Genomic DNA, 19,732 nt, shown 5'->3' with positions numbered 1-19,732 from the left:
CAACCAAAAGATCAGGGGCTATAGCCCCTTTAGCCCCCCCCCTAGCAACGCCCCTGCCCATAAGTAGATATGCTGCCTAACAGCATTACAAATAAGGATGTTTACTCCCTTTAAGTCCCATTACCCTCTTCATTCTTGCTTTAATCAGACTGATAATGTTGGCCTTCAAATGCTACTTGTTTATCAGTCTAGGAAGAGGTTACTTCTGTTCTAGCATAGATACAGGAGACTTTATATGAATAGAATCCATGAAGGTATGCAGCCTGTACTATTAATGCAGGACTGTATGTAAAAGGGACATGTAACCCAGAATAGACAGAGATCTCACATTTGCTGCCTCACAGAATGCAAACGTGCTCAAGCATGGATAGAGCAGACCAATTGGTTGGAAGGAGAAAGCTACATGTACCATAGTATGGATAGTGGATGCAGATTAGAAGCTACCAGAAGGTGTCTGTATCCAGACAGACTGAGATTAGAAGTGGGACATCGTTTTCAAATAGTGTTGCCATTAGAGATCAAAGGAACAAGTTCCTGTGGTGTGCAATATATCAATGCTCACTATTATAGTGGAAGCAACACTATAGCCAGTAAAACCATGAGTGAGGCTGTTTTGAAGATCATACCCTGAGAAATCCCTTCTGTCTACCACCCCTTCCACTCAAATAGCCTACATAAGAAGAAAGATCAAGTAATGGGCTAAACACTGCCACCAGCATGCAGGGAGGCAAACTTCACAGAAGACAGTACATTAATGTACGAGATATAAGATGATTGATAGGATCACTGCATTGTCTGCTGGAAAAGCCAGGATACAAGCATGAATGCTTTGGTTCCAAATTCTGATACTTATTCATCTCTTGCACTAACAGTTTATGCCCATCATTGGAGGCGATTGCCTAGGTTTTACAACACCCCATCTGAGCAAACCAATTTCTAGACCTTTACCATAAGGATGACATGTTCGTTTTTATAGCAACCCCTGTCTGGTGCAGGTATATTGCTGATTATAGCACCTGTTTTGCTGCAAGACCAAGTACATATGCAGGCAGGTTTATAAACTTCAGACATAGGAAAGGCTCAGCCAGCCTTACAGGAATGTGCTATTCTAATCTTGCATAGTAACACATATCACTGCAATGAGTGCTTAACACACTGAGCTAACTTCTGAACCAGTGTGGCACTCAATTTACAAGTATGCATTTCAAATGTGGCTATTGCACATGATCAACATAATTCCCACAGAAAGGAAAGAATGCTACAAGAGTTGTGCCGCAAGGACCACACAAACTATATATACCACAGTGAACACAGAAAGCATTACATGATGAATTGATTGAGGTAAAATGTACTTTCCAAAACAGACAGGCAATTGGTTTAGAGCCTCAGCACCATGCAATACAATATCCTTGTGTGTGCTATTTAAGTCTGGTGAACAAAGGAATCTTACTTCTTTAAATCAGGCAGCCTTGAGGGGCCCCCTCCAAGGTGGGGGCCCTGGGCAAGTGCCCCTTTTGCCCTCCCATAAAAACGTCCCTGATGATATGATATGATATGATATGGCATTTGTAAGGCGCCTATACACAAGTGTTTCAAGGTGCAATTAGGCAAGGAAGAAGGGCAACAGAGGGAGGACAGAGACAACGATCTTACTAAGCCAAGTGACATTCAGATTGCGCAAGTGCAAGGGACGGGGGAGGGGAAAAGTGCAAGGGGAAAGGGGAGGGGGCAGTGCTGTAAATGGGATCTAAACAATAACAAGAAGTGTGGCCAGCAGCTGGCAGGTTTGTTTGTTTGTTTGTTTATTTTATTTATATAGCGCTCCAGACCCAGAGGTAAAAGGGCGCTTTTGGACAGGTTACAAAAAACAATATTTGTGCAGTATGTACAGTATATACAGTTTGCAATGAGCATTGTTATAGTTAGAGTAAAGGCAGTGTCGTCAGGCATAGGAAATATAAAATGGTAAAGTTAGCTTTTCTCCAGTAACCATCCAATGGGCCTCATTACGACCCAGGCGTTAAGGGTTAACGCCGTCGTTAACTCTTAACGCCTATTCCGATTTTAACGGCTGCTTTTAGCAGCCGTTAAAATCCATGGTGCTAACCTGCCATGATGCTAATTACGCCACCGTAATTTACGGTGGCGTAATTAGCGCCTTCCCCACTCCCATTATGCCCTATGGGGCAAAAATGGGAATGGGGAAGGGAAAATGGGAAATGGGGATTTACCGCCCCACTCACCTTGGAATGGGGCGGTAAATCCGCCATCCACCATGGTGTAAATGTAGTTTACACCATGGTGGTAAAGTTGGCGCAATTAGCGCCTGGGTTGTAATGACCCCCAATGACTTGTTTCCTGAAGGGTTGAAATGATTCAATCGATTTGATGTTAAGTGGTAAGGTATCTCACAGTTGAGAGGCCAGGACCGTGAAGCTAGAACCTCCAGCTCTTTTTAAGGTGAATCTGGGTACTGTAAGGCATAGGGCCTCATTACACGGATGGCGTTAGGGATTTACCGGTACCGGTAAAATACCGGTACCGGTAAATCCCTACCGCCTTACTACGAGGTCCCTTTGCGGGTTGGGGGATTTAACGCCTGCTTTTTGCAGGCGTTAAAATCCAACCCGCTAAGGGACCTCGGAGCTAATTACGGCACCGCATAATTGTGGTGCCGTAATTAGCGCCTTCCCCATTCCCATAGAGCCCTATGGGGCAGAAATAGGAATGGGGAAGGGCAATGGCGGAAAGGGGATTTACCGCCCCTCCAACCTTGGAATGGGGCGGTAAATCCCCTTTCCGCCAAGGCAGTGCCGGTATTTTAAATACCTTCCGTGTAATGAGGCCCATAGAGTATTGGACGATCTGGTAACTCTAGTAGCCGATTTCAGGGTGAATGTGTTAGTGAGATAGAGTGGGGCTAGATGGTGTATGGCTTTGTAAGTGAGGCATATGGTTTTTAGGTCCATTTTTTGTTGTATAGAGAGCCATTTACAGGATATTCTGGTGGTGGAAATGTGCTCTCGCCTGGGGATGTTTAATGCTGCTCGTAGTGCATTGTTTTGGAGTACCTGTAGTTTGTTGATTACAGTTTGGTTGGCATCTAGGTAAAGGCTATTGCGATAGTCCAATTTGGACTGTATGAGAGCCATAGCCAGCGTGAGACAGCTATTGGTGGATAAGAAAGGTCTACAGGCCCTGATCAGTTTCCCAGTATAGGCAGTGGCTGAGGCAGTCATATTAACTTGTTTGGAGAGGTTAGTATTGGTGTCGAGATAAAAGCCAAGGGTTTTCACATTTTTAACAATGGGAATTGTGTTACCGTCGATGATGATGTTGTTGTAATTAGGGCTGAGTTTCTGCAGGTTGTTAGGTGAGCCGACAAGGAGAAGCTCAGTCTTCTCATCATTCAGGCAGAGGCCGTGTGTGGCCATCCATGCCTGAATGATGGAGAAGATTTAGTTAATCCTGATGACGTCAGCACTTTAGTTACCTGAGATGGTGAGGAGTATCTGGGTGTCATCTGCGTAGTTGGTGTAGGTGACACCCAGATGGTCCAGTTTGTCAAAGAGAGGCTTTGTAAAAATGTTATTCAAAGTGGGGGAAACACAAGAGCCTTGTGGGACACCGCAGGTAATAGGGATAGGGTCTGCTGCTGATGAAAAAACCCTCATGGTTCTGTTAGCCAAGAAGGATTGTATCCACATGACAGCAGAGGAGGAAAAGTGAGCTGCAGATGAAAGGTGGTTGCAGAGTATTTTATGGTCGACCAAGTCGAAGGCCGCTGAGAGGTCTAGAAGGAGTAGGATGGTGGCATTACCTTTATCTTTAATATCATCAATCTGACTTTTGAGGTCAACAAGGGCAATTTCTGTTCCGTGTTGAGGTCGAAAGCCAGATTGACGTATTCCTAACAGTTGGTTGGTCTCTAGATAATCCTGAATTTGCAAGTAGGCAACTCTATCAAGGATTTTTTAGCAGAAATTGAACCGTTGTGATGAGTCTGTAATTAGTGGGAATGGCCGGGTCTAGTGATTATTTTTTTAGAAGTGGGAGAACCCATGATTGTTTCAGGTTACTGGGTACTGAGTTAGTGGAGAAGGATAGATGTATTAGTCTATCAGGTGCAAGGGTAAGTGCAGACGGCAGGTGTCCAAAAATGCAGGTGGGGGACTGTAGGGTTACAGATGCAGATCCAAGTGCAAGGGTTGCTGGGAGGCAGTGCAGGTGTGCAGCTGGGCAGGCAGGCACCTGGGCCTGAAATCAGAAGGTAGCCAGTTGACCAGTGCAGTATCAGACACAAAATCAGCAGGGGAGAGGAAGAGAGAAGCCAGAAGAAAAGAGGAAGGTCTTGAGGTGCTTCCGGAACCGGAGATGGTTCGCCTCGAGTTTCAGAAAGGCAGGGAGGCTGTTCCAGAGGGAGGCCCCAGCCGAGGAAAGAGATCTACCACCAACTCGTTGCTTGGAGACGCAACTGACCCTGAGGGAGTTGGAGGCGGAGGAGCAAAAAGCTCGAGTAGGAAGGTATTTACAAAGAGAGAGTTGGAGCTATTGACGACCCAGGCCCCAGCAGGCCTTGTGGACAATGCAAAGGGTCTTGAACTTAATCCTCGCAGCCACTGGGAGCCAATGCAGTGATTTCAGTGCTGCAGAGATTCAATCCCTGGGTTTGAGGCCAAGAACAAGTCTCACAGTCCTGTTCTGGATGAGTTGCAGAGGTCAGAGAGTAGAAGCAGGCAGATTTGGAAAGAGGCTGTTGCAGTAGTCCAGCCTAGAGAGAACCAGAGCGCTAGAGACAGTGAGCTTCTGGGGGAACTAGAGGAAAGGAAGAATACCTCTGAGGTGGTGCAGTTGGTAGTTTGACTTCTTAGAGACGTCAAAGATGTGAGGAGAAAAGGAGAGTGTGAAGTCGAAGATGACCCCAAGGTTCTTAGCCTCACAGGGGGAGCAGGAAGAGGGCCAAGGGAGGCAAGCCAGAGAGTGACAGGAAAGGAGGCTGGTGCAGGTGTGCAGATGAGGAGAATATCTGTCTTACTGGCATTAAGGCAGAGATCGTTGGCGGCACACCACTCCTGGATAGCAGCCAGACAGTCATAGATGAGAGAATGAGAATAGGTGGTAGAGGGGAGCCTGAAAACGAGCTGAGTGTCATCTGCATAGCACTGAAAGTTGGAGCAGAGAGCGGCAATGCAGTGGGTGGGAGGTGCCAGGTATTGGTTGAACAACCAGGGGGAGAGGTTAGACCCCTGGGGAACACCACAGCTAGAGAGTGAGATAGAGGAAAGAAAGGACCCAAGTTGGACCTGGGAGGGTCGATCAGAGAGAAACTAGGTCAGCCAGGCCAGGGCCTGATCAGTGATACCCAGGTCATCACGGAGACGATTGAGCAGGATGGCATGGTTGACCATGTCAAAGGCAGAAGAGAGAATGAGTAAGATGAGGACAGAGGGGAGATTAGAATCAAGGTTAGAGAGCAGGTCAACGAAGAATGGACAAGTCATTTAGATGTCATGCTTCCCTTCATTACTACGAAACACAAAACACCTGATAAAAGGGACACCAAATGGTTCAATGAAAAATTAAATAACCAAAGAGGAATGCCACACTACACAACTAGCGGGAAACATCCACTTTATAAGGACAAACGGATCTATGTGATCACTGCCACCACATGTAATTGCGATGGCCGAAAATGCTGACTTTTTGTTTAAATTAAATCCCCTTTACACCGCATAGAAATGCGGGGGAGACCCCCGCCACCCCACCCCATATTTCTATAATATCCCATTACCCTCCACATATATATATGTGCTGTAAAGGGGGTGTTTAAAAAAAGAAAAAAAGTCGCCATTTTCGGTCGTCGCAATTCCCAGGTCGACATTTTTGTACGATTCCGGACAAACTCTGCTTCAAAATTCAATTAAGAAGTTTCCATCACCTCATCGAAAGAAAAAGGAAAACATTCTCTAAAGACACATAACATTGACCCATAATAGAACAACTGAGGTATTCAAAATCTTCAATGAGGTAAGCTCCTCAAGCCAGAGAACATCTAATCTTAGCCTCTCCCAACCAATAGCAGATAATTTGGCTGTGACTTTACAGAAAAAAATAACCTCTCATCTAATCTAATATTGATTCTCAGCTGAGATGCCATTTAAAAGACCCCAAGCCCTCAGAATGTAGAAAGCAGCACCACCTCAACCCAACATCCATGACCAGGGTTCTGGTCCATTCAAATGTACACTAATGCACTGGCCTGCTCATAGAAACAAACAAGTTATCCATATGGCCACGTTTGCTTACGCAAAGAAGAGATGTGAGGATTATCCTGGGTCTAAACCTCAGAGACACCATCAATACATTATTTCAGGCTCTTCGTTGGCTCCCAGTTAATTTGAGAATCTGTTTCCGGACACCATGCATCTCTCATCACACACTATCTACCCATGGACTAAAAAATCTTGCATCATGCTTAAAGACCTGTCAATCCGTAGGAAAACTCAGATCAACCGGAGACCACAAACCTCTCACCGCTAAGTAAAAGCAATGGCAACATGGAGGGAGGTCCTTTGCAGTTCTACATCTAGCAACTAGAGCAACTACCTTAAGTGATTAAAATAAGTATGCAAGATTGGAGAAATCACTGATGTTCTTATTGTACAAAGAGTATTCCCCATCACTTTATCCTGGCTCCAGATGGACTCTGTCAAGTACTGCGGTTCCTTACATCCCTGGCCTCCCCTCTGCTGGATAGATGTGTACCTCACTACATCACCTCTCCTCTCCCCCTATTACCCCTGCCCCAGTCAGGTTGAAGACTGTACTGACCTACGCCCTCTGGCACTTATTATAAATGTGGTCAGGAATGTACTTTGTAATTTGGCTGATTACTGCATTTCCCCTTTTGTACTCCTAACTCCCACTGTTAACCCCTCTGGCTCCTTTCCCAGCTAGATGTGTACTTTGAAGCCGTGTACTGAATTAATGTGCCTTGAAGAGCAACAAAAAAGAAATGAAATTTCAAAAATGACATTGGGTTTTTACATTAGACAGACCTCCCCGGTACATTGTAGCAACATTGCCATGAGGAGTGAACTCAGGCAGATCTCTTCACTGATAAGGACATCATGAAGAAGACAGATCTCTTCACTCGTAAGGACATCATGAAGTCACCACTAGGTATGACAATGAGTCCGCACTCGTTATGATGTCAAAACAACATCAACTCTAGGTAGGGCTTACATGTGACCTCACCGTCAGGGAAGACATACTATTATGATTGCACATGACATCATATTGACATTGCAATCATGAGTGACTCTAGATTGGTCTTACCTTTAGCTTTCTACATCAGACAGACCTCGCTACTACATTATAGCAAAATCTCCACTATGGCTGATATAAGACAGAGCATTTCACTTGGTATGGCCTCATAAGGACTTTACCACAAGGTAAGACACTTGCTAATGTCACTCATGGAGCTCTAACATTAGGCACACTTCTCCTGACATAAGGCAGACCTTTCTCGTGGAGACTGTGACATGGGTGAGTCTGCGGTCCACACAAATGCAGAGGCAGAGATGGGGCTGTAAACCAGGTTCAATGTTCATGCTGTATATGAGTGGGGCGATGGATGGTAGAATGTGACCACAAGAGGAATGCACAGTTATTAACCTTTCATAATTGTAACATGGGCCCTCTGACATTAAAGTGTGGATCCAATGTTCATTTTCATTTGGAAGGCGTTTGGGCTGCCAGGTTGTCCTTAAGAGGATCAACGTGAAAAATAGTAATTGACGGAGAAAATATGGTTGGGCCATCGAAACGAGGGTCACTTGGGATCTACATGTATGTATGTATTTAGGTTTCTTGTATGCACATTATGGACAGGCATCCAAACATCTTCCTTTGCTGCCCTTCCTTTGCTGAGCTATGTTCTAATTCTGTAGGGAAATAAGAAGAGGTCTGTCATGGTAAAGATAGGCAGGAAGCGTAGGTAAGTATATGGGAGGAGAAGGTTTATTGTACCAGAAGACCCCCGGAGCACTGGGTAACAGTACTCTCTTCTACTAAGCTAAACGGTCTCACTCTGTGGCGTTCCGGAACCGATGGGCTCCAAAGCTCCAAGGATGCAACACCAAGGCATATGTCATGAAACATCATAATATCTCCCCCGTCTGCAATGAAAAGGAAAAAAACAAAACACAACACAACAGAACAGGGGAAGAAGAGGAGAGAAAAGGGAAGATAGGGAGAGAGGAGGAGAAAGAAGAAAGAAAAATGTGTAATGTAAAAAGGATACAGGTCAATAATACACCAGTTCACTGTTGAAGTTGGGCAAGAACCTCCTTCTCCTGGCAGGCAGCTCAGAAGGACCATCTTGCTCCTCCCACCTCAGGAATTGTGACACGCCTACTTCATGTGGTAATTCAGCACAAGGGGTGATAGCAGAGGTTCGCACAACATCATCAAAAGACTAGACTTTCCCATCATCAAGAACCGCAGTCTTCCTTCCCACTCTCTCAATCCTCTGCGGGTCACCGAATTTGGATTGACCTTTCAATACCTTCCGATGTTCTCACACCCTGACCCAGTCACCTTCCTTGAACATAATGTTTTGGGTGGCTTTGACACAATCATAATATTTTTTATATTTTCTCTGTTTTTCCCTCAACCTCTGGAGGATCTCAGCCATGTTCAAAGACTTGATGTTTTTCTTTGATAATCAAGAGGGACTCAATCGGTTGCAAGGTACTCTACCCCTCATTATAACAAAACGCTCCATTTCCGTGGAATGTGGAGTCATTCTGTAAGCATCCAATGACTCTTTGCGGGTGTCCCTCCAGAATAATTAATTTGCCACTGCCAACTGAATCATCCCTTTCACAAAACCATTCATGCGTTCTACAAGGCCATTTGCCATGGGATGGTATAATGATGTGCATATATGTTCTATTCCACTGTCTTTCAGAAACTTCTGTCTGGTTTCGGAGATGAATTGTGCATCATTATCCATTACTATTTCTTTTGGGTTACCTTCTCTACTGAACACAGTCTCCAAAAAGTGCACTGTCTTCGTAGCAGTCAAATTTCCTTCCATCACGCACCATTCCACCCATTTAGACATGTAGTGCATTAGAACCACTATGTGCACCTTTTAACTTTCCCAACTTTCAAAGGGACCAGTTATGTCTACCGCTAATAGACACAGGAACTTGCACAGGTAGGAGAGGCGCTAGATTTACTTTTTTGGACGTGTCACTTACTGTGCAGGCTTGACACATCTTTACAAAGTCCTCTGCCTCTCTTAACATCCCAGGCCACCAGTAGTTTTTCCCTCAGCCATCTCTTCATAAGATCTCTTCCTAAATGACCCTCATTGGCCAAATTAAGAATTCTGTTTCTCAAGGATTTTGGGGGAATTTTTCGGTACCCTCTCAACACACTTTCCGCATTCTCGGATATTTCATTACAAACTTGGTAAAATCAGGGAGAGAGTTTTCCATGGTTTTTCACCTATCGTTAATAGCTCTCCTAAAAAGATGCTGATTCTTTGGCCTGTTCCTCTTTTTTGGATTCCGGGTAAAATGTACGCATTGATCTTCTCTTTCACCTCGTCTGACACTGTCTGTTCCATATCCTTTGCCCATGGTAGCCTGGAGAAACAGTCGGCAATAACTTTCCCTTCCCATTTCCTGATTAACTGTGGCCCATATCCCTTCCCCTGTCGTAAATTCTGATGTGCAGCAATTACCACCCACATGGGTTCCTCCGGTGGTGATGTGTTCCCTGTGGCCCGTGGACTGTCCGTGGCAGATATTGCTCCCTAACACATATGGGCTAAATGCAAGATTTCGCTCACTAACATAAATGTGCTAATTGCAAGATATGGGTCACTATCACAGATGCAACAACTTTCACACAGATGGCACAGATGCTTGAAGGAACATATTTAGCCTTTAGGTCTCTTCACAGGCCAGCTGGGGTAGAGACCACTTGGTTGGCCACTTCCCCATATCTTCACGTGTCCGTTCCAGCTCTGGATCCACTGAGTCAGAATCCCAGGTCCAGCAGCCCACTCTCTTCCCTACAATTTGGCAGGCCCAGAGGTTACCAAGGGAACAGAGGCTGTGGACACTTTGCTGAAGGTAGGAATTCCTCTCTCTAGATCATACCATTCCCTTGAGGGGTAGGGGGTTAAAATAAACATTGGTTAACTGTTTCTTTGGAAACCTGGATATTGCAGATGGTCCAGAATTTTGATCTCCAATTTTCTCACATTCATATCTAGTCTCATGCTCCTCACATGATGCAGTTCTCAATGAAGAACACGTTATTAATAGACTTGTAGATTCAGGATTTTTTGAAGAAATTAGCAGTTGAGCAGGCTCCAAGCTACCTTCGGGGTTTCATGAGCAATAAGCATTTAGTCAAGATTAAAGAGAGGGATTACCGTCTGGTCAACAGCCTTTGAGATCTCAACAGCTCCATCCTTAATATTTCAAGATGAAGACAAGCTCGATGTTAAGAGATGTAGTGTGGACAGGAGATTGGTTGGTCAGATTGGATCACAAAGATGCCTACTTTATGGTCCCAGTTTTCACAGCACACTACAGTTTTTCTGGAAGGGAAAGAGGTTTCAGTTTTGCTTCCATCTATTCGGTTTGGATTTGGCTCTCTGGTATTTTTTCCAAACTTTTGAATCCGGTGGCAGCTATTCTGGGGGACAAGGTAGTGTGTTTAATCATTTATGTGGATGACAATCTTTCATTTGGCTTGGCCCCAGAAGGCCTTTTCCCACTTAATGCTGACTGTATGTCTATTGATGACTGTGGGATTCAGCATCAATTGGGAGAATTCCGACACCATACTCACTCAGAGGACCTAGTTTCTGAACATTGTGATAGATTGAATGACTTCCACCTGACACCTCCCAAAGTCAAAGGTGGTCTCTATCATGACAGAGCTGAGGAGCTGTCTGGTGCTACAATCCATTTCATTGAGGCCGCTAGTGCAGCTCATAGACCTCTTCTCATCAGCCATTCAGGCCATTTTCCTTTCTCCTCTCCATTACAGAGCCCTGAAAAGGGTGAAGATAAAGGCCCTTCACAGAGGGTTATGTTACTGCAATTGGATAACATTTTCCACAGAAGCCAGAGAAGAAATAATACGGTGCTTGGCAGACATGGACCTGGAATGGAAGGGCTATTTTTGCTTCTACCCCAGATCTTCTCTTAGAATCCAAAGTCAATCTGAGTAGTTGAGGGGCAAGATGCAGTTCTGTTTTAACTGGAGGGAGGTGGTCTCCCCAGGAGTCGTGCTGGCACGTCAGTTGTCAGAGATGCTGGCAGGCTGCTTTGACATCTGAAGTTTCTCAAAGCATCACTCCCATTGCATAGTAAATCTTCACGCCCCAGACAAAGCAAAAACAGCTACTTTTGCGTTTTCCCCAAGGTGCGAAAACATAGACCTTTTAAACAGTGCGTGGGGTCCCCCATGAGCAGGCCTGCATCACGGGGACCCTGCGTGGGGTCCCCTGTAACTGTTACCAGCACCCTGACAACATGCGTACGATTTATCATAACTGGGGTAAAACTCAGAAATTCTGCATGCGAACCCACGTAAACCGTTCCTGCACCCCGCTATACTGCGTACACGCACCCCTAAGTTAGATTGGTAACCCGACTGAGTACATGCACACCCGATCTTACCTCTGTGTGGTGAATCCTATGTGCAAGTGCCTGTATGCCTTCCTTCGGGTGGCGGATAGTATGAGGGCTTTGGGTGGCCATTTCCCCGCCGACAGGTTGCGCGGTCGGATCCATGAATACGTGTCATTCCGTGCAATAGTGGGCGTGCAATGGACTGCCTGCAGGCCGTCCCTTGTAATGCCCACATTTTCCCTTGCTCTTCCTAGTTCCGCCCCTACCCTGCCCTCTGCGCAAGCCACGACCACACTCTGCATTCGGCCTCTCGCAGTGACATGCCGAGCCTGTGCGAAGTCCACACAAAGTACGAAAAAGTCCCATGCAGTCGAATCCATGAATCGACAAACGGTATTTCACGCACGGTTTGGCAAGTGAAGTCCTGATTTTATGCACAGATAATTCCATGAATCGGGCCCTTAGTACAAACTGTATTTTTCCCAGCTCTTGCGGCAACGTGCAATTATTTATGAATGCTTGACTTTCATCAACTAAAATAACTTGGTTTTGTGTATAGGCGTTAGATAGGGATTTTGATAGGTATTGTTAATAGGTGTTAGATAGGCATTTGCCAGGCACCGCCATCATGGTTACAGCTGGAAAATTGTGTCACTACCGATATGATAACATTGCTTGGCAAATGTCTACCTAAAACGTACACAAGCCAAAATAGTTCACTTTGCCAAAGCTTGTTTTTAAAAGGATTTCAGATGTGACTGAGTTCACACATACTGCTTACAAAGGAAGTGGTCGATGGTACGCTTGGTTTAGTCACTTTTAGTACACAAGAGGTACATTTACAGCTTTACAGCTGCAATTAAGCCATTCGTAGTCGGAGACGGCTTTGAAACAACACAGTCAGGGTCTTCACAAAACTACTTTTGATGATAGTGCGAGCTCAAAGAGATCTCAGCGGGATGTCTTCTAGACGGGGCGGGTCAGGAAGTGGATGGGAATGGCCAAGGGGACTAGCATTTCCAGGGGCAGCCAATGGGTGGGTAAATACCCAAACAACGCCCACGTTGGTCGTTCAGAGCCAAGGTGAAGGCTTTGCTCCCTGCTCAGCAATAATTTGTTATTTGCCTTCATACTGTAACTCATGTGCTATCCATAGACTCGGACCACTCTGTAACCCGGTCCACCTTATAATTCTGGCGCTATCCACTGATTCAGACCATCCTGTAACCTTGTCCCTCATGCCATTTATTGTATTTATTACTATCATCTGCACTGTATTGCATGTGAAACCTTTCTGTAACCTATGTTGTTCCATAAGTCTAATGCACCCAGTTACCCCAGGGTTTGGCTGCGCTATACAAATAAACAAACTAAACTAAACTAAACACGTTGCTTCTTCTTCCAACTCACTTGTCATCTACCGTCACTTTTCAAGAAAATAGTTTAGGCGTCTCATAGCTCTTTCAGTGCAACCTAATAGCCAAAATTAAAAATGAGGTTTATTTTGTGATTATCACATTTCATAATATAAGATTTGTAAGTACAAGTATACTTTACTTCAACAAGAAACATATTCCCAGGATGCCGTTGCTACTTAAAACGGGCAGCAAATTGAATTTTGAGACAGGCAGATATAATTACCCAATCTGCAGGATTCCTCCACTACCATATGCAATGTAAGGTAGATGAGCTAAAGTCGTGCATACATCAATAAAATGTGTTTCTGACAGTTAGCCATTCTCTTTTTTGAAAGATTTTTTTTTTTTCCAGCAGGCATTATAAATAGGGGCGGGGGGATGATCTCCTTTGTTGTACACGGGTGCCAAAAGATTCAGGGCCCCAGGGATGTATATTTTGATCAATGTTATTCCTCATATGATATATTGAGCAAAATAATGTTTTTACAGATGTGGCTACGTTTTTAGGTGCAAATAATATTGCAGTGATGGGTGGGGTCACGGGGATGCCGTCATCAAGCTCATCTTGTGCACGTGTTATTGACATTAAGGGGCTTTGCTCTCTACACAGAAATGTTTGTCATGGTGCACGTGCGGCGCTAGCTTTACACGACGGCTAGAACATGCACGCAAACTGTCAGGCATGGGGCCTGAAAATAGAGATATAACCTTCCCCTATCCCGTTGTGTGATTTGCCCTTTCTTCATGCGAACGTTTTTGAGTATGCACTCAATGAAAACATTTAACCGGTTTCTGTGATGAGGTCACATGTGTGGCGCTGCCCGATGACGGGCGCGCACGCGGCTGCGTGACGTTGCATGCCGTTGCGTGCAGTATAAATAAACGGGGTGTTCCCGGCCGCGTTAGAGCGACCGGGAAGCTCGAACCAAGACGGACGTGTTGGTCTGAGTTCTTGGGGCCGGGGCTTACGGCGAAGCGCGCGGGGGGCGCCAGTCACCCTCAACAGTGGCGACGAGTGGGGGAAACGATGCCCGGGCCAGGCGGTGATAATCGGAATAATTTTTCACAGGAACGAGGTTGAAGGACAGACTTCGTTTCATGCCGCGGGTAGTGCGTTGCCCACGCGGCTGGCGGCCATTTTGTGCAACGGCTGTGGGATTTCAAGGAGCTCCGGTTTGGGCCCTGAAACGACCCCAGGCCTAATTTTTGGACATTTCAGTAGCTGACAGTTACATCTACACGGAGGTATGCCCGTTTAGTGCATCGACTCAATTTTGGGTTTCCTACGTCGAGTGGAAGCTAGGAGAAGGCCTATCTTGACTGGGCCTGCTGAATCCAGTTACTATTTTGGCTACCAATTTTTGGAACACACAAAGGCATTCTGCTTTTTCATCCCCTTCATCATCATCCTGGTGACTCCATCTATCTTCATCCTCTTCATCATCACAGAGGTGGCAGGAGTCACTGCATCCAGGGGTGGTCCAGGCTGAGGATCACTTTGGGCTGAATGTTTGAGTTGCGGCCCCTATCAGCATTATGGGAGTGCCTGTGCGCTCAAACTCATGAGTGACACCGAGGACCGGGACGGAGCACACGGTGTGGCGGCGCAGTTTCATCCTTGTGCACCAGTGGCCCCGCAGGGTCTTCTACCTCCAATGCAGCAACCAGCAGCTCCAGCAGATGGTCAGGCAGCGGTTCCCGCCCTTCAACCCCCAGTTCAACCTGCTGCTGCTCCTGGTGTTCAGCAGGCAGCGCCTGCTATGGCGCAGGTACGTGCGCATGCTGCCCTGCAGCCCATCCCCGAATTCGATGTGTCGGGCCCGCCATCCAGCCTGGGGCCCCGATGGAGAAGGTGGGTGGACCGCCTGGACATGTATTTCAGGGCTGCGCAAGTGGTCGATGATGACACCAGGCTGGCCACAATGTTGTACTCGGCAGGGCCCTCTGTCCAGGAGATTTTTGAATCCTTGCCACAAGGGAATGGAACCTACGATCATGCAAAGGCCGCCCTCCAGGCATATTTTCTGCCCTTGGCCAACGCGGACTATGAGCGATTCGTGATGCTCTCTGCCAAACAAAAAGATGACGAGACCTTGGACACGTTCTATGGGCGCCTAAGGCGTCTGTCGCTCGCCTGCGCCTGGGGCGATGCAGAGGACATGATCAGGACCATGCTTATCCAGGCGTGCTCATCAGGCAAGCTCAGGCGCCAAGTGCTGAGGGAGCCGGGGATAACGCTCCAGCGCATCCTTGAGCTAGGAAGGAGCCACAAGGTGTCAGAGGCGAGAGCGGCAAGAATGGAGGCCGGGTCGCGCCCCATTAAAACTGAAGAGATCTGCGCGAAGTGGCGAGGGGGGAGAGGTGCTAGGAGATATGGCGGCGGCACACGGGACAGAGCTGGGAGGGCAGGCGAGATTTGCCAAAAATGCGGATAGGACCTGCCTCACCCAGCGGAGTGCCCTGCAGCTGGAAAGATATGTGGGCAGTGCGGGTTGCCAGACCACTTCTCAAGGGTGTGTAGGGCGGCCCTGCCCGTACTGGTGCCAAGGGGCCAGGGCCGAGCGGTCTCCACTCGCCAAGGTCGGCCGTCCAATGTCGCCCAGGTGGACCAGGGCGGGGAGGAGGCTCAGGCGCAAGAAGCAGAAGAAGAAGATGAAGAGAACATATTCTTTGTCTCAAGTGTGGAGCTTCTAAGGGGCAGGAATCGACATCAACCAAGGTGCGTGGTCGAAGTGAACCAGTCTCCGGTCCCTGTACTCGTGGACACAGGAGCATCGGTAACGTCATGGCCCGAGAACATTACAATGCCATGGATCAGCCGCCCAGGCTGGTCACGCCAAAGGCCCGCATCTTCGCGTTCAGTGGTGTGGAGCCCATCCCTCTGGACGGGGCCTTTGTGGCAAAAGTGGAACACGATGGCTCCCACATCACAGCCCGCTTCTACGTGACTCCAGTGAGTAAGAACACTTTGTTGAGTTGTGCAGCGGCGGAGGCTCTCGGCATCGTAAGCTTCGCATACTCCGTCTACCTAGAGGGCATTAATGACTTGCTGGAGAAGCATCATGCCCTATTCAAGGGGATTGGGCAGATGGCCGGGGAGCCGGTGCGGCTGCACATTGATGAGTCGGTACAGCCGGTGGCCCTCAAACATCGGAGGGTACCTTTCCACCTCCGTGAGCAGGTAGACAAAGAACTGGACAGCCTCGTCGATCTAGACATTATCGAGAAGGTGGAGGGACCGACTCCCTGCGTGTCCCCCATAGTGGTGGCAAGGAAACTCAAACAACCTGGCGCAGTCAGGATCTGCGTAGACATGAGAATCCCCAACAAGGCCATCAAGAGAGAGAGGCACCTCACACTGACGCTGGATGACATCATTGCGGAGGTGCAGGGTGCTCGGTTCTTCTCGAAGCTCGACCTCAGGGCCGGATATCATCAGGTCGTCCTCCACCCCGACTCGAGGTACATTACCACCTTCACCACGCACCGTGGACTATATCGCTACAAGAGGTTGAGTTTTGGGGTGTCCTCGGCCGCGGAAGTATTCCAGAACATCATTCGGGGTGCCCTAGCTGACCTCGAGGGCGTCCTAAACATAAGCGACGACATTCTGGTCTTCGCAAGGACGGAGGTGGACCACCTGAGGCGTCTGGTGAAAACATTCGAGAGGCTGCAGTCGCTGGGACTCACATTACATAAGGAGAAGTGCGAATTTCTGCGCCTCTCCCTGGAGTTCTTCGGGTTTGTGTTCAGGGAGGGGGGGTGTCTCCTGACCCAAAAAAGGTACTGGACATACAGAAGGCCCAACCACCGGAATCTGTGTCGGAGGTGCGAAGCTTTTTGGGCATGGTCACGTACTGTGGCCGGTTCATCAAGAACCTGGCATCCAGGTCTGAGCCCCTCCGGGCCCTGACAAGAAAGGACACCGTCTGGAATTGGGGTCCGCCCGAACAGGCGGCTTTTGATGACATTAGGGGCGCCCTCACGGCCGAGGACACGATGTCATTCTTTGATCCCGCCCTATCATCGGAGATCATCGTTGATGCTAGCCCATTCGGCCTGGGTGCGGTGTTGACACAGATTGACCGTGATGGCGGCGTCCGGCCAGTCGCATATGCCAGCAAAGCGCTGTCAGACGCCGAACAACGCTACTCGCAGATTGAGCGCGAGGCTCTGGCGGTGCTGTGGGGATGTCGCCATTTCCGGCTGTATGTACTCGGACGCCCGGTGACGGTGGTTACTGACCATAAACCTCTGCTGCCCATCCTAGCGGGGTCGTCATCCAAACCGCCGGCACACATTGAGAGGTGGATGCTGGCTCTCTTGGAGTGAGGGGTGACCCTGGTTTACCGGCCATCCTTGAGCTACGCAGCCGACTACCTATCCAGACACCCTGGAGCGCCTGGAGAAGGAGACCGTGACATCTGTGAGCAAGAAGCTGAGGAGCATGTCCAAGTCGTGGTAGAGGCAGCCACGCCGAATGCCATGCCTCTGCAGGAGCTAGAGGCTGCGGCGGCACAGGATGAGTGCTTCAAAGTATTGAGGCAGTCCATGCAGCAAGGCTCCTGGAAGTCAGCGCTCGAGGCCCCCCTGGCGGGACGCACTCAGGAGGCCCGGACTGGTCTAGAACAACTATGGAAGGTTCGCGAGGAACTGTCCTTCTCGGCGTCGGGCCTGCTACTTCGGGGTGATCTGATTGTAGTTCCCCAGTCAAAGGTGGGTGAGGTGATCGCGCTGGCACACCGGGGCCACCAGGAGGCCGCCAAGACCAAGGCCCACCTCCGGATGAAGGTGTGGCTCCCCGAGCTGGAACGCAAGGTGGACAAATTTGTGGCGGCTTGTGTCTGGTGTCAGGCAGCCTCGTCCTTACAGCGGGAGCCGCCGTGGGAGGTGGTTCATGCCGATTTTGGGTCCACCACCATGGGCACCCACTTCCTAGTCGTGGTGGACGAGTACTCCCGGTACCCCGAGGTGGAGTTCGTGGAGTCCGTGGCGTTTGAACACGTGGTAGTGGCGGTGGAGAAGTTGTTCGCGGCTCACGGATTCCCTCACACGCTGTGTTCGGACAATGGTGCGCCCTTTCAGAGTGAACGATTTGCTGAACTGATGGTGAGCTGCGGGGTGGTGCACCGGAAGATCATGCCTCTGTGGCCTCGAGTGAATGGGGAGGCGGAACGCCTGATGAGGACCCTCAATAAAACATTTAGAATTGCCCAAGGACAGGGGCAGTCCCTACAGCGAGCCCTGTACCAATTCTTCAGGGTATACCGCACCACGCCACATGCGTCCACGGGGGTGGCCCCAGCAGAGGCAATGTTCAGAAGGTGTCCGCGAGGGCTGTTGCCGGAGGTCGGAGAGCGAGAACCTGCGGTGATTGACCACCAACGAGTCGAGATGGACCGGCAAGCAAGAACTGAGCAAGAAAATGTGCGGAGGGGGCTTCGCCCACAACAGCTGGAGCCGGGCGATGAGGTTCTCATTCGCAATCGACACCCGCATGGAAAACTCTTTTTGCCGTACGAGCCTGAGCCACTGGATGTCGTGGCTGTCCGGGGCTCCATGGTGACTACGTCGGATGGATGGTCGGAAGTGACGTGCAACGTGAGTTTCTTCAAAAAGATCAGAGACCCTAGAACTGACCCACCTCCTAACCCGGACCTGATAGGAGTCCTGGAGAACGAGGGAGACCCACCCTGCATGCCGGAGTCCCCGGTTCGGGGTCTGTCGGCAGACAGATCACCCGTGCCGGAGGCGAGCCGGAGGTACCCCCAGAGGACTGGGCGGGGGAAACCAGATTACGTGCTGGGACAATTGGCTGAAGATCCAGAGGGTGAGAAAGTCTAGCTAAGGGGACCCGGGTGGATGCCAATAAAGGGGTGTTCAGGGAACAGGGGTTGTGTGATTTGTTTTCGTTGTCCCATTGTTCTCATGACTTGTTTCAATTGCAGTGTTATATAGTTTGCAGTGAATAGTTCAATGATAGTTGTTGGTTCTCCCCGAAAAAGGAGGAGTGTGGCGCTGCCCGATGACGGGCGCGCACGCGGCTGCGTGACGTTGCTCGCCGTCGCATGCAGTATAAATAAACGGGGCGTTCCCGGCCGCGTTAGAGCCCCCGGGAAGCCCGAACCAAGACGGACGTGTTGGTCTGAGTTCTTGGGGCCAGGGCTTACGGCGAAGCGCGCGGGGGGCGCCAGTCACCCTCAACAACGTGGCACACCGGTAACGTTCTGCTGTCGCGCATTCATATAAATAAAGGGAGCGGCCCCGCGACACGAGTAGTGCGTTTGATTTTGTAAAGACCTCGTTATGCTGTTTGATAAAGTTTCAGTAAGTTTACACATCCTGTTCAATACAGGGAAGCTGATTAAATCTTCTATCCAAAGCAGGAACTTATTTAACTTTTAACATACCTGAAATTCAATCATGAAATTTCGAGATTAACCGATGCTGGAAGCCGGAATGAAAGACCGCTCAGAGGAGCACGCCCTTCCTGCTCTGGTTCTCGCTGCTTTGGTGCACCGCTCATTGTCCGTACTGAGTGTGTTCTAGCTTCTGGGAAGTTCATCACTCCTGTTCTGTCCGTACTCTTTGACCCTCACAGCCTGCTGCAGTGTGCAGCTCCCAATAACAGTCTGCCACTCTAGGCCA

The 19,732-nt window shown here is 48.7% G+C and overlaps 1 protein-coding gene across 1 annotated transcript in view; it reads right to left on the bottom strand.

The window, feature by feature from the left end:
• LOC138514719 (carboxypeptidase A1-like) overlaps positions 1 to 19,732 on the bottom strand; it is a 126,028-nt gene that overhangs the window by 1,186 nt on the left and 105,110 nt on the right. The window lies entirely within an intron of this gene.

Source organism: Ambystoma mexicanum, chromosome 12, assembly GCF_040938575.1.
Source record: "Ambystoma mexicanum isolate Mex_15411 chromosome 12, UKY_AmexF1_1, whole genome shotgun sequence".
Lineage (NCBI taxonomy): Eukaryota > Metazoa > Chordata > Amphibia > Caudata > Ambystomatidae > Ambystoma > Ambystoma mexicanum.
Note: the sequence above shows the minus strand (reverse complement) of the source record. Positions and strands in the feature narration are given on the sequence as shown.